Here is a 24,973-nt window from a genome sequence, read left to right as displayed (position 1 = left end):
CACAAAGCTCTTACCTGTAAACTTGCGGCGGTGTAATGTAAATCCGCTCGGCGCAAGCCCGCCTAATTCAAATGGGGCGGGCACCATTTAAATTAGGCGCGTTCCCGCGCCGAACGTACTGCGCATGCTCCGTCGGGAAAATTACCCGACGCGCATTGCGCTAAATGACGTCGCATGGACGTCATTTGTTTAGACGTTAACGTAAATGGCGTCCAGCGCCATTCACGGACCACTTACGCAAACGACGTGATTTTTTAAATTTCGATTGCTAGGTGTTCGATTGCTTAGAACACCTAGGGCTCAGCCCTAATTTTACGACGCATATCTCGACGGAAACGACGGAAAGTTAGAGCGACGGGTAACGCGGACGTTTGTGGATCGCCGTAACTAGTCATTTGCATATTCTACGACGACCGCAATGGCCTCGCCACCTAGCGGCCGGCATAGAATTGCATCCTAAGATCCGACAGTGTAAGTCAATTACACCTGTCGGATCTTAGGGCTATCTATGCGTAACTGATTCTATGAATCAGCCGCATAGTTAGGACGGGCGTATCACAGAGATACGACGGCGTATCAGGAGATACGCCGTCGTATCTCTTTTGTGAATCTGGCCCATAGGCTCTAATAGGCTTCAAAATAGGGTGGACTCGGCACACAGAGAATTGTTTCTGGAGTCCACCCAGGTGTGTTGCAACAGCGAATGCTCAACCGGCAGCCCAGGGGGGATTGTTTGTCGCCTCTCCCAAAAAATAAAACACCAGCCGCCACTAGATATAGTATGCTGCTTTGGAAACAACTTAAAAGACGAGGTAATACAGAGAGCCCAAGTCCAAGAGCTGCGTGGTAGAAATGAGGATCTTCCAAGACCTATCTCTGATCACCCTCCAAAACCACAGAGCCCTTTGACCACTTCTCACTGCCCTATGAGAGCACTGTATTCAATACAGATTGCTGTTCCTCTTTGGTCTCTCTGCTACTAACCATGAATGCACTGCTTTGCTCAGAATTCCTGATGACCTACAATACTATTCTAAGGCTATGCAGATTCCAGCAGTCGAGACTCTGGAGTAGGATCAGGAGTTTAGGCTGCCGAATTCCTCATCAAGACTGGCCAGAAGACTCAGGAGGCAGCCCACGCACGCTGCTGCAGATGTTCAATCAAGAGTTCGGTCTGGGGTGATGGAGACCTTTCTGTAGGAAATTGATTCCCAGCAAAGATTAACCAACTACAGAGGTATAGATGTGGGAAACGGAGTTCCCTCAACCATCTGCCTGACAACAGGTGTCATTTCTCTGCGTGGACAGCTGTTTTGGGGTAAATACATTTAAACTTTGCCTGCACTGTACCGAACACAGCCACTTGAGTGAACATGATTGGTCCTATGAGTAGATCTCTTTTACTGGCCAGGTCTGGCTGGGATTTCTTATTTATTCATTTTTTTTCTCCATTTTTTAATCCCTGTTTTGAACTGTCACATATTTCCAAACTGTTACACCTCATAATGTACTGCTGTCATTTTCTGTCACATTCTGTATGTTTAAAACATTCAATAAAATAAATATAAATTACACCAAAAAATACAAAAAGAAAAAGGACTTTCAGAATTTTGGCAATTGCTATGAAACAATAAGTGTAGAGAATCCAGAAATAAACGTTACCATTTTGTGCAGTGTGGTTTATCCTGCTGGTGGGAAGCACACTGGGAAAGATCTGTAACCACTGCGTACAGCACATACTCCCAGATAAATGAAATCATTCATTTCTCATACTCCTGATTTTATTGGGGTATAGATCTGAGCTGGACTCCAACCCCTTGGCCAATCACCTTCTGCTGGGAGAAGTGCTCTTGCCTTCTAAATTGGCCATAGGTTGTAGGAGCCAGCCAGTTCAAAAGGCTAAGTTTGGGAAAGGATTTCTGATACCAACGTGTCAGCCCCATTGCAAAACAACCGCTCACTGCTAGCAATGATCTGCTAGCTCAAACTAGTGCGCCTTATGCTCCCTGTTCCATAGGAGCTGAAAATCATATATAGCAGTGGTATATTTACCACTGCTAGCTATATATGATATCTTTCTGCAGTCACTGGCCCAGATTCAAGAAGCACTTGCGCCCGCGCAACCATAGTTGCGCGGCGCAAGTGCTTACTTGCTCCGGTGTAACGAGTGCTCCTGATTCAGGAACCTCGTTACACCGAATGCAGCCTAGGATGTGACAAACATAAGCCTCCTTATGCCTTCACATCCCAGGCTGCATTGTTGCGTTGGCCGCTAGGGGGCGCGGCCTTTGTGATCGGCGTGTAGTATGCAAATTGCATACTACCACCGATTCACAAAAGTTGCGCGGGCCCTGCGTACGCAAGGTACGGAGTTTCCGTACGGCGCCTTTAGCATAAGGTTGCTCCTGCTAATAGCAGGCGCAGCCAATACTAAAGTATAGCTGCGCCTCCCGCCCGTGAAATTTAAATTTCACGTCGTTTACGTAAGTGAACCGTGAATGGCGCTGGACGCCATTCACGTTCACTTAGAAGCAAATGACGTCCTTGCGACGTCATTTGCCGCAATGCACGTCGGGAAAGTTTCCCGACGGAGCATGCGCTGTTAGCTCGGCGCGGGAGCGCGCCTAATTTAAATGATTCCCGCCCCCGGCGGGATCATTTACATTAGGCGCCCTTACGCAGGGCTAATTAGCATAGCGCCCGCGCAATTTACGGAGCTACTGCTCCGTGAATCGCTGGGCAAATGGAAATATTTGCGTGGGCGCAGAGAAAAATCTTTGCTCTTTGCCCACGCAAATATTGCTCCATTCTACTTGAATCTGGGCCAGTGTTTCTTAACCTCCCTGGCGGTATGATTCTTTCAGAAAAAACATGCTGAAAGCGGTACCATTATTTGCAAGGAAATTTGGCGTTTTATACTGTAGGCCTGTAATTTTTAGAAATAACTCACTTAAATCTGACCAAACAAGATTATAATAGGCATCCCGGGTATGACATTTTTTTAAAAACAAAATTATAAATTATAATATAATAAATAATTATAAATAATTATAACAAATAATAATATAATTATAATAAAAATTATTCAATAATGTAATCAAATCAAAATCACTGAAATTTGCTCAGTTGCAGAATTGTCGCTGTCATTATTTTTTTTTTTTATGACGAATTTCCCCACAAATCGCTATCGCACAATTCTGCAAGTGATTATAATTTATTATCGCTGTTTTCTAGCTGATCTAAAACCATTTTTGACATAAAGGGACACTTTTGGTTGCTATGGACAATCTACAGTTTGCAGGGAGAAAGAAAGTTTTTATTATATAAAAGTACATGTAGGGCACTGGGCAGACCACTAGGGACAAGGGGGTGTGTTTTTTTTACATACAGTACTGTAATCTATAAGATTACAGTATACTGTATGTAATGTGTTTGTTTACTTTTTTGAATTTGGCGCCGTTCTCCGTCCCCGTGCATCGTAACGTCGCAGGGAACGGAGATCGGCGGCACAGGAGGACGCTGTGTGAATCGAGCGAGGTCCCGCTTGCTCACACAGCGCGGTGGCATCGCTGGATCCAGGGACAAGGTAAGTAAACAGTGCCTGTGGATCTAGCGAGGCAAGCCCCGAGTCTGACTCGGGGTTACCGCTCGCAGCAGGAAAATCTAACCCCGAGTCAGACTCGGGAATACCGCCAGGCAGGTTAAGGAAGACGGTATTTGGGGAACACTTTGAATGACATTTTACATTATTTTGTTATATTTTTATAAAATAACATCTATCACATATTGACATAATGTTAATTAAACCGTGGGGCGAAACATGTAGAGGAGCAACCTCCCCTTATTTCCGTATTACAAAAAGTGTCATACAATCAGTGATCTATGTATTGCTACACGGTTTATGCGACATTCTGGCAATATGTGATAGATTTTATTTTATTCATGTGTTTGTCTATATGAATTGTTAGCTTCCATATTAATAAAACTATTTTATGTTACTTTATATGTGCAGTCTTTGGGTACCAAGATAGTCCGTTCCTCTTGTCACACCCCCTTGGGGGAATTTGGGGGTCGTTTCTCTCTTTTTCCAATGATTTATATATAGTTTATGTAGCACTGGTGTTATACAGTATATTAATATAATTGTATCTATACTGGGGAATAGGAGGTGTCCAGTTGCTGGGGTTTGGTAAAGTTAATTTAAGGGGTTACACTTGTGAGAATTTATTTATATTATTGTTTCATTTTATTTAATTATCTTACACATTTGTAGATTGGGCTTTTTCCTGAGCACTGAGTATTTGGAATTATCAATTTTATTAAATACCCTATTTTAAATACCTTGAAAAGTTTACAGCAAGCTATTTCTGTACAGGAGAGGCGCGTGTACAATTGTGCAAAACTGAAAGTAAGGTTGGAGCTCAAATTTGGCAAGTCAAGTTTTATTCTTATAGGTGGCAAAAAGAAACTTCTTAGTGCTATCATTTTTTTTTACTAGACTTTCTGCTTTTAAATAGACCCCCAACGGGACTCCTGAAAAAAAATTGTAAATAAAAATTGGAAAAACAAAAACAAAACAAAAAAGGCAAAAAAATTATAAAAAATAAAATAACAAAAATCCAAAACGATGACACCGATAACAGAACTACCATGGTCACCACTGGACTCTAAAGGAAGGGCCCTGGCGGGGGGTCAGGGGGGCCCATTATCGTTTCTTGCACACCAGGGTCCTGAAGGTTCAAGTTACAATACTGATTGTTTAGGTGGTCTTTACTCCTTGTTTTCTTGGCAAAATATCATGAGTAAAGGGGCACAGATAGCATTTTTTGTCAATATCTAGCATCATAAAAATAGTAAATACATAAACAATTAACTTGGATTGGGTGTGGGAAAATGTAATTTTAGGAAAATAAACATGGGATTTACATTTATGATCTTTGAAAAATAATGGCCTACATTAAATCTTACCAATAAGAATGCCAAGCAGGCTGGTTTACTATCTCTGAGAAACTTTGTTTAAACATTTACAAATGGACGTAAATCCTTGGAGACATTAGAATAATAAAAATAAAACACTGACCTCTGTTTCTGGACGCAAAAGTCATGCCTAGACTTGTATCTTTGTATTCCTTCTCCTAGCAAAATACTAGACTGTTTTCATTGGAATGCTTTGGGATTTTTTATTTTTCCCTCTGTGAGCAGTAAACTTCTGAACCCTGAACACTATCTAGATTTATGCTTTGGCCTGACATTATAACTGTAATACATATATTTAACTAATTCCCTCTATGCCGTTTGCGCTGACAGGGCGCCCAAAGTGTCAAACGCCAACTTTGTTATTTCTGATATGGGGCTTGTGGTCTAGAGTGGCTAAACATAGCTATACTTATCACAACAACTAAAGACGTGTGGCACACAGTAAGATATTGTTAGTAACATTCAATTCAGAAATGTATTAAATTCTTACATCAAATATTGCAAGAAGGGAAAGAAAGAAAGACCATGATTTCGATTTGTAGCAGCTGTGAGGATATTATTAGTAATGAAAGCAGTATTGGCAATGTAAAGTAATTCATGTGGAATTCTACAATATCCAAATTATTTAAAAAGTTACCTTTGCTATACATGATGAAAGGTTTCAGCTCTCTTAAAGAGACAATTGTACAGATATAGAAGTTTTTTTTTTTTTTTTTAGGTGCTACACAAAAAAGGAGATGATATAAATAAAAGGAAATTCACTTTAAATATGATGAAATAAAAAATGAAAATGAAAATATTTGTACTTATATCATCTCCTTTTTTTTGAAGCACCTAAAAAAACCATTCTTCTATATCTGTACACGTTTCTAAATTTTGAGGGGTGTGGTGCTTGGGACCTTCAGACACCCAGCTTATTTCCTCCATATGTTGTCTCTTAAAAAGGCACTGTTACCTTTCCCATTTAGGACAAAGTGACAGTGCTTTTGCAAAGGTACCCTACCCACCGATGCTAACCTTGCAGGAACTGCCTGCTGGAATTAAAATCCCCATTGTCAGCTTGGGAAGGGTAAATGTCAATCTCACTATCATTTGACAGTTTTCAAGCATAGCGATTGGCTGCTAGACTCATAGCATAATAACCCAGTCTCTGGTTATTTTCGGGAGCTGGCGGGATGGGTGATGATCATGTGATCATTGTTGTAGGCAATCACAGTGATAATATGATGGAGAAGACTTCCCCCGCTCCCTGGCATAAAGACTTAGTTAAAGGGTTTCTGAGAGGGAGTGGAAAGAGCTTAATTTGTGAATGATTTTGAAGATGTAGGAAAAAACTTGAGTTGATGTAAACAGAGATAGGAAAACGTAAGGGATAGCTTCAGTTCGGTAATTTGAAACTTAGCTGTTATTAGTTATGGTGCTTTTTTAGCTGCTTGACATTATTTTGTTTTATTCGCCTTAAAAAAAAAAATATATATATATATACATACCGTATATATATATATATATATATATATATATATATATATATATATATATATATATATATATATATATACCTGGAAAAACCTTTTCAGAATTTCAAATTACAGGTGAATAGTAGTAAAAATTTGAAGTTAGAATTCACACAAAGATGTTGTCCAATCATATGCCATACTTTCCATGAATACTATAGAGGACTGCTATAACCTTAAATCTTTAAATAAATATTTTTAAATGTTGATGTTTGGAATCATCTTTTTGTCTAATACACTATATTTTTCTGAATTGTATTAATGTTTTAAGCATGTCCACTAATGAAGAGGAGGCAATTCTCTTTAAAGGGGTTGGCAGTTCTTCAGTTAATATATATAATACAAGTGCTGTGTAGCAGGGAAGTAAAACACTACTCTTTAACCCATTCCTGTCTGGTCCATGGGTGACCTCCCTAATTCGACTAAGTATGTTCCACATGGACCACAGGATCCCAGCACTGATTACTTGGGAAACAGCAGGGAAATCACCCTCATCTGAATACTCTCACACCCAACTTAGACTTAGCTGGCAGTGGACCCCAATTGTTATCCCAATGCAAAAGGTCCAGGAGACGCCCCCATATATGTATGGATTAGAGAAAGTAGTAGTCTACACCAGTGTTTCTCAACTCCAGTCCTCAAGGCGCCCCGACAGGTCATGTTTTCAGGCTTTCCATTGTTTTGCACAGGTGATTTGATCAGTTTCACTGCCTTAGTAATTACCACAGCTGTTTCATCTGAGGGAAATCCTGAAAACATGACCTGTTGGGGCGCCTTGAGCACTGGAGTTGAGAAACACTGGTCTACACAAGAAATCTTTTTACGTAATGGATAAGTGGAAGATACAGATCAGGCTTCCATTAGGATAGCTTAATAAAGCTTAAGGTTAAAAAAAAGTTTCAATATATAGAGAGAACAATGCAAGTCAGAGACAACAGAGCTCAGAGAGCTATTTCCCTAGGGGATAAAGAAGTAGTCTTAATGTGCATATGTCCTCCAGCTGCCCTCAACTTTCCCCTAAGCAGACACTAATCAATTTCCTTTTCCCACCTATATGCTGGTCTGTACATGTCCACCTGCACAGAAAACCAGTAGGAAGGCCATAACTATACCCTACCCTATCCCTAATCGTAAACAATTTAAGTCATTTAATCTCCCCTGTAACCAATTATCTTAAATGGACCTAAAGTAAATTAACACCATCCAAGTAGTACTGCTAGAGAAAGCACCGATTTCTGAAAAGATCAAAACTTTGCTTATTTCAACTTCTCTTTCTGTAGATAAGACTGAACACTTGGGCCCTTGGTCAAATGACTGTCTGAGAACTGATAAAAGTGTTTTGTCAAAGACAGGTAAGTATATTATATTTATTTACATATTCCTTTTCAAAGGAGAGGGTGTGCAGATGTGTTGAACTGCAACTCCAAGTAAAACTTTTTTTGTATGCTTTAAGTATAATTGAGAGGCTTATACGTTCTGCCAGACTGTGTAGACTTCCTTTGAGGTTGATTTTTCAACACTTTCTGCCCAAAGATTGTGGTCACTGTGGAGCAGATCCTGTATTTCAATAAGCCTTACAACAAAAAGCCTTGATTTCCATGGTTTTCATCACTTTCCTTTGATAATATACACTAACTTCCTGATTCTGATATTATGATCAAATTTCAAATTACATTTGAGATTTGAATTTTTATTTAACTCTTTGAGTTTAAAAAACTTTTTTAAATATATTGACTGCTGCGCAACCACATTAAACCAATTGAAACCTTTTAAAGTGATTAAAAAAGCTACAGAAAATTGTATTTCTGAAAGCATTGACATACAGTCCCATACCTCAAGATAATAAAATCAAATGTATAATGCTGCACTCTCTTATTTATCAACATTGTTCCATTAAATACACAGTGGTGAAACCCTCCCTTTTAATACCATGTATATATTATGTTCTCAAACCAAATAAAATATTGTGACATTAAAAATATATTGCAAATTATACAATATATAATTGCAATATCTGAATGATGGGAGGTCCTCCTCCCTGATATCTTAACTTTGCACTTGCAATATATAAATTATAGTGACACCTTCAACAATTAAATTATTTAAAAAAATATACAGTATAAAAAAAGGGGGGGGTAAAACTGCGCTAATGGTGTGAAAGGACAATGAAAGGACAATTAGTGAAAAAGTAGTAAAGCTGCGACACAAAAACATGTGATAATCATGTGAACAATGTGAAAATAATAATATAGTCGTGCTTAAATGGTAAATCTAAATGTAAACTAAATAATATGAATATAAGGTTTACTTTGCTAAATATGCAAAATAAAAACAAAAATTATGTGCACAAAGACAGTGATATATAGTGATATGAACAGTGATATAAATGAGTCATATCCTCTGAATGCAATCAGGGATGGATATGAATTAAACATCCATGGTATCGCTGCATATGCAACACAGCATATCAAAGGAAATCAATGTCTGCAGGCAAAATAAATATAAATAAATAAAGTCCAGTCCCACAGGGAAAAATGGGAAAAGGGAGTGAAGAGTGTAAGGGATCAAACAGCCATCCACCACCACCGCAATGGATTCTTCCTCATGTTCATCAGGTGAAAAAGGGGAGAACCCTTACCAGATCCGTTGGACCTCAGGTGACAAGGTCATATGAGCTTGGCAGGTATACCTCTGCAAGGTTAAAATTAATAGCCTCCTCCAGGACATCTCATCTCCATCCTCACAGATATCAGACAGAGTGTGGAAGGGACACTCTCTCCTGAATATACCACTCCATGAGTAGTATAAAGATTAAAAAAACATAGGATTCGCGATAGTGCATTATCTTTTAAAAAATTATATTGTTTATTTCTGTATAACCATAGAGAAAAAACAATACAGGCAAACAAACAGCAGCATAAAAACAGCCGGCACAGCTAAAAATTTCCGTAAACCCTTCAACACAGAATATTGAACATAATATATGGTGGTTAACTGGGAACTGGAGTTGGAGGGTTCCACCATCAATGATTTGAAGAGTAAAAACATAAAAAATACAAAGTATCCCAAAACCATACTAGTTTTACAACCTAAAGCCTAATTCTAGGTTTTGTGTGTCCTCCAAAGGGTCATGCCTTCCACGGCCTTTATTAGTTCCATAACTCAGATACCTAATATATGTAATCCCCTGCTATGCCTATGATGCCTATGAGGATATATTGATGATAAAGGACTGTCTAAAAATGTACAAACCTTTATACTTATAGTTTTGTTTTATGCCAAAAAATCAATAACCATGCATTGGAAATCTCAATCCTCACCCACTATAGCCCTTTGGCTCACTATTGTTAACCATGCCATCCCATTGTATAAGTTGACATATGAAGCATGAGGATGATTTTTTTCAAGATTTGGGATTCTTGGGTTAGTTTAGATCATACCATACCACCTGCCCCCTGATCTATAGGATGAGGCTATAACACTGGCTTATGTTAAATGTATGTCTATACCTAGACTCCATAAGGGTCGAACCAAGCAGTTTGGAAATGTAATTTTCATGTTTCTTTGTGTTTTCTATAAGATCTGAGCAATGTTAGCTTGAATGTATACCTATGTACTCATTTGTTTGCATATAAAAAGAAAAAATACACTTTTAAAACCTACAAAGCCATCCATAACTTGGCACCCAGCTACATCACTAACCCTGTCTCAAAATGCCAACCAAATCATTTTCTACTCTCCTCACAAGACCTCTTACTCTCTAGCTCCCTTGTCACCTCCTCTCATACTCACCTCCATGACTTCTCCAGAGCCTCTCCCATCCTTTGGCATTCACTACCCCAATCTGTCTGACTAGCTCCAACTCTATCCACTTTTAGGCGATCCCTGAAAATGATTCTCTTTAGAGAAGCCTATCCTGCCCCCGCCTAACAACTGTTCTTTCATTTTCTTCATCAGCTCATCCTAGGGTTGCCACCTCATTCCTTTAAACCCAAACACATTTATTACACAGGTTCAGTGGTTGATTAAGGTGGTAATTAAACTCACATGGTGCCTTGTCTGCATTAAATTAGCCTCAGAACCTGTGTAAGGGTTCTTTCACACGGAGCGGATCCGTATTGATCCGCTCCGTTAGCCCGTTTGGCTCAGCGGGGATTCCTCCATTAATCCCTGCTGAGCTGTCGGCTGACAGGGCGGTCCCCGCACACTGTGCAGAGACCGCTCTGTCTTTGCTCTGCTCTCCCCTATGGGGATTCGGGTGAATACGGACCGTGTGTCCGTATTCATCCGATCCGTTCTGCCAGACGGAAGAAAAATAGGGCTTTCTTCCATCTGAAAAAGCGGAACTTTGTGGAGGCGGATCGTTACGGACGTTAGCGGATGCATCATCCGCTAACGTCTGCAATCCCATAGGGATACATTACAAGCCCGTAAACGGACTCGTAATAAACGGTCCGTTCGTCCGCCCGTGTGAAAGGGCCCTTATTCATACGTATTCGAGTTTAAAGGGATGAAGTGGTAACCCTAGCTTATCCCCCACAGTTATTACCTTTTGTATCACTTGACCAGGGCCCTCTAATCCCTCCTGTATTGTATTGAATTGTATTGTAACTGTACTGTTTGTCCTAACGTTGTAAAGCACTGGGGAAACTGTTGGCGCTAAATACATCTTGTATTATAATAATATTAAATAATAAAAACATTATTGGGTATGTTTTATTTACATTTTTTTTTCATTATTGTTTATCTATTTTAGCATAGCTTCACACATCTATTCCTTTGCTTGAAAATTATATGAGTGCTCTCAATAATAGGTGGGTATAAACAAGGTATCTCCATCCTAAAGTGTAATGCCGCGTACAGACGGTCGTTTTTTGCGATGGAAAAAAACGACGTTTATGTGATGTAAAAAACGACGTTTTTGAAACTTCATTTTCAAAAACGACGTAGCATACAGACCATCGTTTTTTCACAATGCTCTAGCAAAGCGAGGTTACATTTCACCACTTTTTTCCATTGAAGCTCACTTCATAACTAACTTCTGGGCATGCGCGGGTTTAAAAACGTCGTTTTATACGTCGTTTTTTGCTACACACGGTCAATTTCTGTGAAACAAAAACGACGTTTTGAAAAACGACACAAACAATTCGAGCATGTTCGAATTTTTTTTTGGTCGTTTTTTTGAAGACATAAAACAACGTTTTGCCCACACACGATCATTTTAAATTACGTTTTTTAAAATGACGTTTTTTAAAACGTCGTTTTTTTTCATCACAAAAAACGACCGTCTGTACGCGGCATTACATTTAACCCATTAAGCAAAAGGAGGGGAGGGGGCAAAAAGGATTTTCCTGGTGCTGTCAAAAAGCATTACAATCACATAAGATCAAAAAGTCTTTATTACATTTATGAAAAGGGTACACAAATTATACACAAGGAAATCAAGAATTAAAATAGACCTAATACAGTGGCTAAACTGTAGCTACTGTATAATATTTTACCCATATTATTAAGCACACCATATAGTTAATATATAATGTATACAGGTAGCCAGTACTCTTTGTTTGCATTCAAGCATTATATATTTTTTTGCCTGTTAACAAAAAAAACAAATATTTGTCTAGTTCATAAATAATCTGAAATATGCTTTTTATGAAATTTAAAAGTGGTATAAATTATATCATGCTGCTTTGTTTCTGTACCATTCGAAAAATGTTTTTAGAATTTCCAAAACTTCCTCCAAGTGTAATTTTATATACATAATACATAAACATTTCAGTGTTTACCAGTACATGCAAGTTTCAATATTCATGTTTAATAACTGTCAGTTGGCTAAATTGTTCTATTAGCATAAATGCCATTAGCATAAACGTCATTAAGCAAAATAGCCTCAAACTACCCTGAGAACATGAAAATTTGAAAGCAATATAGCCAATTATACAGATGAAAATGTAGCTATGTATAATGATGCATGCATATATTTAGACTTTACTATGCACCTATTTAAAAATAATGACAATATTTAATTGCCATGTCATTTATTGCAGCTTTGCCCTGCACTGTGTACATGAAATATGTGATGTGTGTAAAGTTTACACAGACTTTCTTTTAAAAAACTGTAAAATCATTATTGTCAATGAAGCGCAGCCATTTGCAGGGAAGGGTTTGTGAGCAATACATACTTCATTTAATGTTACACTGCTGTTTTTTTACAGCAATGCTTCCCTTAAAAAAGTGGACTTTTTTCAAGGGTGATATTTGCTGTTTACATTTCTTTTGGGTTTTAAATTTTTAATTAATTAAAGCAGTTTTTTGCAGAACTAAGTGCAAGAACAGTGTGCACCTAAGCCACCTCCAATTATATCGCTCACTATGACCATCACCCCACTCTGCCCACATATTGAATAAAAGTGCCAGGAATATGGTACCAGCCATTGGGCTTGGACTTGCTATTTGGTTAATGTGGGTGCACATAGGCATGCGCACAGAAGACAGATTTCTTGTTTGCCCACACATATAAACATGGGTGCATGCACCCATGCGCACGTACATCCTATTTAAACCTAAATCTTGCACTAGTCCAGTGCCATATGATCTTCAGCCTTGTCCCTGTTATCCAGTTTTGGTGCACATCTGTGATCCTGTTAGCCAGTGGTCATCAACCCTGTCCTCAGGGTCCACTAACAGGCCAGGTTTGCAAGATAACTGAAATACATCACAGGTGATATCATTTGCTGCTCAGTGATTGCAGTATTCTAGTCTGCATCTCCCCAAGGTAAAACATAAAATCTGTCCTGTTAGTGGGCCCTGAGGACAGGGTTGATGACCACTGCTGTTAGCAACCTGGCTTTTGCTCTCTTGCTCTTGGATTAGCCTTACCTGCTCATTTTTGCTGTTTGCCCCCAATACCGACCCTGGCATGGACTACACATCATGCTTCTGCTTTGTGACTCTGTATCTCGCTGTCCAATTGTTGCCGACCTCTGCTTGTTCCTGACTCTGATTCTGTGTATGTCTTGGTGTACACCATCCACTGAACTTGGTGCTACCACCAGTGCTTCACCAGCTGTACCTCTACTTGTCAAATACCAGTGCTCTCAAGTTCCTGCTCACAGCAGCTGCACATTGGCACTTGTGCCTTTGTTTTGCCCCTGCAGTCCCTGTCTTACTATCCAGGGTTGCTCAGATGGGAACTGTGCAAGAGGCCACCCTTGTCATCTCAGGCTCAACATATAGGTATAGGACACAAAGACTGAGTACGGCAACAAGATACAAGGTAGTTATATTGCATTAGCAAGGTCTCTCCAAGGCAAAGATTTCAAAGCAAAATGGGGTTTCTAGAGTCATGTTCGAGCTCTTTTGAAGAAGCACAACAAGCAACACTGAGAACTGTAGACACAGGGGTCGGCCAAGGAAACTTAATGCAACAGATGAAAGTCACACAATCCTTACTTCCCTTCGACATCAGAAGATGTCCAGCAGTGCCATAAGCACAGAACTCGTGGAAACCAGTGGCACCCAGGTATACCCATCTACTGTCTGGAGGCACCTGGCCAGAAATGATCTTCATGGAAAAATTGCGGCCAAAAAGCCATGCCTCTGACTTGGAAACATGGCTAAGCGACTCAACTATGCACAAAAGAATAGGAACCAAAGTGTATAAAAATGTCAGCAAGTGCTTTGGATTGATAAGTCAAAATTCGAAATAATTTTTTTTTTTTCAATAACAAACAATCTCTATACTTACCTGCTCTGTGCAATGGAATTGCACAACGTGGCCCCAAACCTCCTCTTCCCAGGTCCCCTGCTGGTGCTACTGGCTACTCCTCTCTGTCCAGTTCCCCCCACGGGAAACCAATTCCCACGGGGGCATTAATGAGTGCTAACTCCCAAGCTCCACTACTGTGTGCCCATTGACGCAGACAGCGGGACTTGGCCCCGTCCCCCACTCTCTTGTCACTTGCTTTAATTTACAGCACCGGGAGCTAATGCATCCCAGTGCCCCAGCAAAGCCAGCAAGACCCGGACGTGAGGGGAGAGAAGAGGTGCAGAGGTGCACAGCGCTGGATCAAATGAGAGCTCAAGTAAGTATTAGGGGGCTGAGGGGTCAAAATCAATGCCTAACCTTTTTTTACCTTAAAAAATGTTTGAGCTTTAGGACCACTTTAAGAACTATCTTCAGTTTAAAGAAGAACAAAGAGTCCTGGAAGTGATGGTTTAATCCCCGCAGAGCCCTGATCTCAGAGACTGAAGGATTTGAGGCAGCCTACAGCCACAGAAGATCTGCAGTTAGTTCTCCAAGAGGGTTGGAACAACCTACCTGTCAAGTTCAAAAACTGTGCAGGTGTTACCTAGAAGATTTGATGCTGTTTTGAAACAAAAGGATAATCACACCAAATATTGACTTGATTTGCATTTCTCTTCTGTTTATTTATTTTTCATTTTGTTAATTGATACAAATAAAATATTAAGAGCTGGTTCACCCAGGGGCGACCTGTCAGGCGACTTAGCCGCCTGACAATTCACGGTCCGCTCTATTCAATGGAACCGTTCTAATAGGAGCGACGCAAGTCCCTGCGACTTAGAAAAAGGTTCCTGTACGACTTTCTGGGCGACTCGGGGTGACTTGCATTGATACAGAAGTCATTTTGCAAGTTGTCTCTCAAGTCGTCCTGAGATCACCTTGCCGAGTCGCCCCCAAAGTCGTGCCGCCTGTGTGTGAACCGGCTCTCACACTCCTATTAGGGAAATCATTCTTAATTTATAAAATGTTTCAAACCTGCCAAAACGTTTGCCCAGTAGTGTATATCAGAAAGTGTTGAACAGAGCCTGGACTCACAAACATATTGGTAAAAACGGAGTAAATTCTGCCAGGTTTAGGTCCCGGTCATGGTTACTGAGTATATCAGAGCTGGAGAATAATGCTCCTATGTGGGTAGGGATCTGTTGTGATCTTGCTTAAGTGGCTAAGCTGCGCTAAGTTCCTCTTAGCCAGTATTTTTCAGTGCCTCTTTGGCTGATAACCATTGACCCTTTGTGGTCTGATTGGGAGTCGCTAACCCTCAGGGACATAAGAGATACGACGGCGTATCTGCTGATACGCCGTCGTATCTCTGTTTCTATCTATGCGACTGATTCATAGAATCAGTTACGCATAGATAGCCAGAAGATCCGACAGGTGTAATTGTTTTACATTGTCGGATCTTAGGATGCAATACTGCGGCCACGGTATTGCATCCTAAGATCCGACAGTGTAAAACAATTACACCTGTCGGATCTTCTGGCTATCTATGCGTAACTGATTCTATGAATCAGTCGCATAGATAGAAACAGAGATACGACGGCGTATCAGCAGATACGCCGTCGTATCTCTTATGTCCCTGAGGGTTAGCGACTCCCAATCAGACCACAAAGGGTCAATGGAAGTGCAATGGAAGTGCACTTTGAAGTGCACTTGTAGTGCAGAGTGGATTTCCCTTTAGTGAATCAACCCCAATGTCCTGTAAAATTTACAAATAAAAAGGGCTCTCACAACTGCCTTGAAGGCATCCCAGGTCAGCAGTGGGTCTACTTGTATAGGTTTAGGTGAAACAGTTCCTTTGGGCATGTGGCGTCACTCCGCATACAGGGAGGATACTCCGGCACTGCTTGTATTGTGTTGTGTTGGAGTGTGCTTTTTAATGGAACCTGATGTAAGTGCATTTTATACTTTTTAATAGAACTTGTTGCCAAACTTACTAAACTATATTAGTACCTTCTGTATTTTAAACTCATTGATGGAGCATGTGTATCCAGGGCCAGATGGATGACCACTGAGCAGCAAGGCGCTTACCGATTCCTGTGTGGGAATCATTCCCTCTAATAAATAGCCTGTTAACGTTTTCAGGTGGCAGGTCCAGCCAGTGGCATGTTATCCTTAGTGGCAAAACTCTTCCCTTCTGTATGTCCACCCAGAGGCAGAGCGCATTTGGATTACGTTTTCCCTTTTGAATTGTTATATTGAACTTTTAATAACTGGGACTTTTTTATTTTTATGAGGCATTTTATGAGTGGGAGTAAATTTAATTATGCACATATGTGTATTTATACTTGTGAATAATTAGAATTATTAAGAAAATTTGTGTTGGTATGATATAAAATGGTCATATCATTAGTATTAATTATACACTTCTGAACCACCTTACGCACATTTGCTGCAGCAAGGCGGCCCTACTGCGCAAGACGATTTACCTGTACGTCGCTTCGTGCAGTAGCCTCTAAGGGCACGTCCACTGCTTCGACCAATCAGCGGGTCCAGCCGCGATCATTCCCCAGAGAGACAGAATGGCGATCTGCCTATGTAAACAAGCCAGATCGCCGTTTTGACAGGCGACAACACAGAGATTTTGTGTTCCTGCTAAGCAGGAACACGGATCTCTGTGTTCTCTCAGTCAGAGCAATCCCCCACACAGTTAGTAAGCACTCCCTAGGGACACCCTTAACCCTTTGATCGCCCCTGGTATTAACCCCTTCTCTGCCAGTGTCATTAGTACAGTAACAGTGCATATTTTTGTGTTTAACCACTTCCATACCAGGCACTTACGCAGCTTCCCGCCCAAGCCAATTTTCAGCTTTCAGCACTGTCGCACTTTGAATGGCAATTGCGCAGTCATGCTACACTGTACCCAAACAAAATTGGCATCCTTTTTTCCCCACAAATAGAGCTTTCTTTTGGTGGTATTTGATCACCTCTGCGATTTTTTTTTGTTGCGCAACAACTAAAAAAAGACTGAAAATTTGGAAAAAAAAATACGTTTTTATTTTTTTCTGTTAATTTTTTTGTAAATAAGTTTTCTCTTTCAATTATGGGCACTGATATGGTGGCACTAATGGGCACCGATGAGATGGCACTGATGGACATCGATTAGGTAGTACTGACGGGCACAGATGAGGTGGCACTGATTGGCGGCGCTGGTATGCGACACTGATGGGCACTCATAGGCGGCACTGATGGGCACACATAGGCGGCACTGATGGGCACACATAGGCGGCACTGATGGGCACACATAGGCGGCACTGATGGGCACACATAGGCGGCACTGATGGGCACTCATGGGCGGCACTGGGCACTCATAGGCGGCACAGATGGGCACTCATGGGCGGCACTTATGGGTGGCACTGATGGATACTTATGGGTGGCACAGATGGGCACTGATAGGTGGGCACTGGGCATGGATGGGCACTGTGGGGTGGCACTGATGGACACTGTGGGGTGGCACTGATGGACACTGGGGTGGCACTGATGGACACTGTGGGGCAGCACTGATTTTGCCAGGTTGCCAGTCAGTGCCCATTTGTGGGCACTGATTGGCATCTTTTTTTTAATGCTTTTTTTTTTTTTACTTTTTTTTTTGCAGGTTTTTTTTTTTTTTTTTGCCCACCCTGGTGGTCCAGGGTGGGCATCCCTGGTGGTCCAGTGTGGCGATCCGAGGGGGGGCTGCGCTGATAAACAATCAGCGCGAACCCCCCCTGTCAGGAGAGCCGCCGATCGGCTCTCCTCTACTCACGTCTGTCAGACGCGAGTGAGGAAGAGCCATCAACGGCACTTCCTGTTTACATCGTGATCAGCCGTGATTGGACACGGCTGATCACGTGGTAAAGAGTCTCCGCCGGAGGCTCTTTACTGACACCCCGCATCACCAATCGCCGCGATCCCGGACGTAAATCGGCTATAGGCCGGGCGGGAAGTGGTTAAAGCACAGCCAAAATCACTAACAGAAACATTTGCACAAGGGATATAACTTACAGCAAGTTTGGATGTGTCCCTTGTGCTGTTTCATCTTCTATTAGTGAAAATCATAGGTGAGCGGAGTCTATTGCATTAGGGTGTGCACCCCAAAGCTCAAACACGTGTGTGCATGTGTATGTATGTATGTATGCATAATATATACACACATTATAAATAAATGTAAAAAACATTTGAAAAATATATTAAAACATGGACGTTGTTAGTAAGGCAGTGGACAAGCCAGTAGGGCAGAGGTTGGTGTCAGTGGCCCGGATTCAGAAAGGAGATACAACGGCGTATCTCCGGAAACCCCGTCGTATCTCTGGGTGTGCGGCGTCGTATCTATGCGACTGATTCATAGAATCAGTTTCGCATAGATTTCCCTATGATCCAACCGGCGTAAGTGTCTTACACCGTCGTATCTTAGGCTGCATATTTACGCTGGCCGCTAAGTGGCGCTTCCGTATATTTACGTGAGGAATATGCTAATTAGGTAGATACGCCAATTCAGAAACATACGTCCGGCCGGCGCATTTTTTTACGTCGTTTACGTTAGGCTTTTTCTGGCGTAAAGTTACCCCTGCTATATGAGGCGTAGCCAATGTTAAGTATGGACGTCGTTCCCGCGTCGAGTTTTGAAAATGTTACTTTGTTTGCGTAAGTCGTTCGTGAATAGGGCTGTACGTAATTTACGTTCACGTCTAAAGCATTGACGATTTGCAGCGTAATTTAGAGCATGCGCACTGGGATTTTTTCACGAACGGCGCATGCGCCGTTCGTAAAAGACATCAAATACGCGGGGTCACATGTAATTTAAATAAAACACGCCCACATCATCCACATTTGAATTAGGCGGGCTTACGAGGACACACATACGTTACGCCGCCGTAACTAAGGGCACAAGTTCTTTCTGAATACGGAACTTGCGCCCTAATTTACAGTGGCGTACCGTATCTGAGATACGTTACGCCACCCGGAAAGATACACCAATGTATCTGAATCCGGCCCAGTATTTTTTTTTATTATTATTATTTTTGTAAAAAAAAATTAGGAGCCCCATTTGGGGGCTTTGATGAAGTATCTGAAGGAGGAATCTGCACTGCACAGGGTGATTTGGGTGTACCCAGGTGCACCTGGCACACCCCCTATCTACGCCTATACTGAAAATCCATCTCCTTCTTGCTTCCCCCACCATAAACCTCCAGCTTGGAGGGGGTCAATACAACTAAGGCGCTGTCACAGGCTCTCACCAAACCTATGCTACCATTGATAGAAGCTGTAGTACAGTTTTCATGAAAGAAACAGGGTCTATGAATTGAGGGGATGGATCTATCAATCATCCATCCATCCTCCATTCTTAAATTGTATACTAACTGAAGAGGAATCAGCACAAGGGACATATCTCACTGACTGTAATTTATGTCACCTGTGCTGATTTTAAACATTTACAAAAAAAAATCTTTATACTGTATATACGTCAGGCTGTTTTAGTAAAAAAAAGGTAAGGGCCTGGATTCACAGAGAGCGGGCGCCCATTACGCTGCCGTAGCGCAAACCAATGTACGCTACGCCGATGCAGCACAGAGAGGCAAGCATGGAATTCAGGAAGCTAGTGCTCCCAAAGCTGCGTCGGCGTGGAGTAGGTTTCGAAGGCGCAGGCCGGGTGGAAGGTGGAAGTGGGCTTGCCCCATGCAAACCCATGCAAATGAGGCGTGACCCCATGCAAATGATGGTTTGAGAGCCAGACAAGTACGTTTAACGAACTGCGCATGCGTAGTGACGTGGACGCATCCCCGTGCGTATGCTCATAACCACGTCGGAACAACTGCCTAAGATACGCCGGATCACTGCATACGCCATGAACGTAACCTACATCCATCCAGACACACGTCCAACGTAAAATACGCCGCCTTGGCCGGCTTGTGTTCCCTGATGCAGACCTTTACATGTCTGCTGCTGGGTTACACCTCCTTTATGTGGCTTAACTTTATGCTGGACGTACAACTTACGCGCACCTCTCGTAGCCTGCGTCGGGCGCGCGCAGGTTCGTGAATTGCTGTATTTTCCACATTTGCATATTTGAATGGCTAATTAATGGCAGCACCACCATGCGGCCAGCGCAAATGTGCGCCCACCCTACGCCGGCATAGGCAAGTTGCGTCGGGGGGATGAAGTCTGTTTTTAGGCGTATCTTACTTTGTGGGTCCGGCGCACAGATACGACGGCGCACATTTGCACTTACGTCGACGTAACTTGATATACGTTGGCGTAAGTGCTTTGTGAATCCGGGCCAAGATATTTGTGGCCAACATACAAAGTATCCTGTAACAAAACTACTTGTGGCTACTTTTTTTTTCAGGGTAAAGTTCCACTTTAAACATCCAATCATTTGCAGGAGAATTTGGAGAAATAGAATTTGTTCATATTACTTATAATACATTTTGCTCATGTTTTGGCCTGACTGTAATAAAGCACATTCTATCTAAATTCAGTCAGCAAAACCATGTATTTATAAATAAGATAATGTAGCATGTTTGTCTTAAGGTTACACGTTTCATTTAGATAACCAGAATAAATGCACTGTTTATATTTGCATAATTATTTTGAAATGTGTAAGATAATTGCCTTAATGTCATTACTGTTAAGCACCGAGCAGCCTAAGCTGAAACAGAAGGAAAGACCAACTGTGTGAACTAAATAACCCTTTTCATACAGTAGTTCAAATGAGTCTTCCTGGCCATCTGCCTATTGTGCTTAAAGCGGGGGTTCACCCTATTAAAAAAAAAATATATATATTTTTTATTATACCATTACATTCGGCATCGTAGCGCGAGCTACAGTATGCCGGTCTTACATTTTTTATCCCCGTACTCACTGTGCTATGGATCATTGAAGATTCCGGGGATTGGGCGTTCCTATGGTGAGAGAAGGTGATTGACGGCCGGCCCTGGCACGTCACGCTCCTCCGGAAATAGCCGAAATAGGCTTGGCTCTTCACGGCGACTGCGCATAGCCTGTGCGCAGGCGCCGTGAAGAGCCGAGACCTACTCCGGCTGTCTTCGGGGAGCGTGACGTGCCAGAGCCGGCCGTCAATCATCCTCCCTCTCCATAGGCACGCCCATTCCCCGCGGGAGTCGGAAACTTCAATGATCGATAGCACAGTGAGTACGGGGATTAAAAATTTAAGACCAGCATACCGTAGCTCGCGCTACGATGCCTAATGTAATGGTATAATGATGTTAAGGAGGGTGAACCACTGCTTTAAAACAACTCAAGTTAAAAATCTGAATTTTCTAAAGGAAGCTACGGGAAAACACGTATAGTACAAAGGAGTACATATGAATTATATTTTAAGGCAAAGTATGGAAAATATTAAATAGATGCCCTATATCTCTTCCAATATCATATGCCATCCTCCCTTATCTATTTATAGTAATGTACAAAAGCAATATTTTACATTATTGGTTTAAAAAGCAGCAACATTTGACAAAGGTTTTGAAATGTTCAGAGCTGTGATTGTATTGCATCGAAACAAGGATGGAATCCCACATATGCTTATCACTTCATTTGCAATGATAACATGTGCCCTTTGATGTCAATGATGTTAAAGGGTCACTAAAGGAAAACAATTTTTTAGCTGAAATGACTGTTTACAGGGTATAGAGACATAATAGTTAACTGATTCCTTTTAAAAATGATTAAAAATAGATAAAAACCAATCATATAATGTGCCTGCAGTTTAGTTTAGTTTTTGCTGTTGTTTGCTGGTTCTCTGATTTACAGAGAGCCAATAGAGGGCAGTCAGCCAATAGAGAGCAGTGATACTTTGTCTAAAACTCCTCAGCACCAATCCAGTTTCGTTTTACACACAGTAATCACACCTACTTGATTAGTCACCACCGTGAGAAATCTCCCAGTACTGTGGTGATCAGGAAACAGACAACCAGGAAGTGTCCAGAACAGTGGATTTACAGCCACATCAAAGCAAAAACGAACAATGAGGACATGAAACCAGTACTGCAGTAAGGTAAAGGAAGCTATTTAGCTAAAAAAAAAAAATTCCTTTAGTGACCCTTTAAGGAGTCACTGCCTACAGGTTCTCTGGTGATAAGGTAGCTTTTTCTATTTTGTACTCACTTTAAAATCCATGCATGGTTGTGGAGGAAAAGATGCATGGATCATTGAGACCAGGGGTCTCCGAACATTTCCAACAAAGGGCTAGATTTCTGTCCTTCAGACTTTATGGGGGCTGTATTGTGGCCAGCATGTCCTGGCCCTAGCATCAGTGAGGGTAAACATGGCCCATTGTTGGTGTCAGTGGGAGGATTCTTTTTTTATATCATCTAGAAGTAGAGTGCTCCATAGTCCAGATAACGGCTGGCAAATAGATACATCCGGCCCTCGGGCTGCAGCATAGAGACCCCTGATTTAGACCAACAGCAATTTATCATGATCAAACTATAGTCTATTACAAATATATCTGGTCACCAACCACCCCCGCGAACGCCCACCTCACATCTCTGTCCTACTCCCCTCAGGGATTGGGCTGCCCAGTTTAAAATGCCCGGGCCTATTTTTGGTCCCAGTCCGGGCCTGCTTGAACCTTTTGTTGTGATGATTAGTTTATAATATTATTACATGATAATTGTATGCTCTGATAAAAGCCTTTTTAAAAATCTTTAGAAGGCCAAGTCCTCCACCAGCATACTGTACAGTATATTGCGGTAACAAAGCACAAGAAGATATGTGGGATCCCATTAACACCAACTCCCAGAATAACACCTGTCAAGGCAATTAAGAATTGCTGATTTAGTGATGATGAGATGCTGGAAGTTCAAGGTCTGAACTCTTTACCTCATTGGGTTCCCGGGATGAATTGTAAGCATTTCAACCCTCGCTTCAAATTTCACTGTGTGCCACCTAGAAAGAAAAAGAACTGCATGATTGTTTGGAAAATAAAGAATTTGGAAACTGTGATAGAAATGTTTAACTGATCAATATTATTAACTGATCTATACAATTTCTAAGGCAATTTTGTTGCCAGGAGGGATTCACTGGGGACCCTGGAAAGTCAAAACCAGCAACTTAGGATGATATGGGAACTTCTGATTATCTGCTTCTTCCTTGATCCAGTAAGGCATTTTTAGGAAAAGGGGTACCTATTTTACCCCCCTTAGTGGGACTGTATTGATTGGTGGTTATATGTTATATTGTCACTGTGTATTGTGCATCAGATTATTATAGATAAGAAATAGAACACTAGTGCTGTTAACAGATTATATCAGGCAAACATCTGCTGTAATATTTTTTTAGAGGCAAGAGGGTTTAGGGACAGGTAGAGAAGAGAGAAGACTGGCCAGTCATTATGGGCAATAAGGGGATGAATGGTAAGAGACCCTGAGAAAATGTCCAGTGCAAGAGAAGTGCTGGAGAATATGAGCTGGAGGTATGGTTCTGACTTTGATCACCACTGGGTATTTTATTTTTTAATAGAAAAAAAAAAAATACTAAACATTTTGAAAAAAAAAATGCAATAGATTATGTTCTCTGTTATAAAACATATCCAGTGCAAGAAAAAAAATAGGGTTTTGTGACTTTAAATGAGGTAGATCTAGCATGGCTAAAAGATGAGTCAATGTAATGTGTTTTATTCATTAAAAAGCAATATGAGTACATGCATAGTAAATAAGCATAACAATCACATATTATTGACCAGATATTCATAAAAACAATCATAGGTGGCATATTGAGGTATCGGACACTTGTCCATAATAAAGAATAGCTTGAAAAGCAACATGGTGGGGCAGCTTGGGAGTGGATGATATTAAATCATCTAAAAAGAAAATGGTGCATCAAAATTGGCCCGACGCACATTTTGTGTTTTCCTACCACATCATCTAGCAGCCACCAGTTCATGTTCACATGGTCTAGACTAAATTGACATGTAAGTACTTAGTGGGATACGTTCATTTATCCCCTCCTTTACATATATAGTCTCCCTTGTGTTTGGGTGTAACTTTTGACCATAGCGTTTATTTATGCTTTTTTATAGCCATTGGTGCACTAGCCCATGGTGATGCCGTGGCCACCCCATATTCATGCACCAGGTGCATGAATTACAGCTGCATTTAAAAAAAAAAAACACAGATTAGGGCCAGAGGCTCTAATAGGTTTCAAAATCTGGTGGGCTCGGGATGCCGAGGATGTGTTCCGATCCCTCCCAGATGAATATTCGCTGTTAAAACACTGATCCTCAGTCCAGATCAACCAGAAGTGGGTGTGAGACCCGTTTTCCGATTGGCCCAAAAAAAGAGGACTCCCTATTGCCCGCCGAGGAGGAGGGAGGAAATGTAAGCCGCCACCGCCGTGATGACTCGGAGAACAAGAGTCCGCAGGAGAACAGCAGGAGAACAGGAGACCGCCAAGCAGGGGAAGCCCCTGGTGATTGAGTAAGTGCTGCCGACCAACCGACTCGAAGGGAGGGTCATACTGTTTGCCGCCCCCAAAAAAACATTTCCACCCGCTGTCACTGGTGCCTAACAAGTGTATGTGTGCTGTTTTTACTTACAGATCTTAGCTGGAGTCTTTCCTTGCTTTGAGTTATGAATGTTAACTGAAAGCAGGGAGGAATCCAGACAGAATCTGTGTTTTGTTTTTACAAACATACAGATCTCTGTGCTGTGATTGGCCGCAACCAAAATCATTGGATGTAACT

Source organism: Rana temporaria, chromosome 1 (assembly GCF_905171775.1).
Source record: "Rana temporaria chromosome 1, aRanTem1.1, whole genome shotgun sequence".
Classification (NCBI taxonomy): Eukaryota; Metazoa; Chordata; class Amphibia; order Anura; family Ranidae; genus Rana; species Rana temporaria.
The sequence above is the reverse complement of the archived record's forward strand: the minus strand, read 5'-3'. Positions refer to the sequence as shown.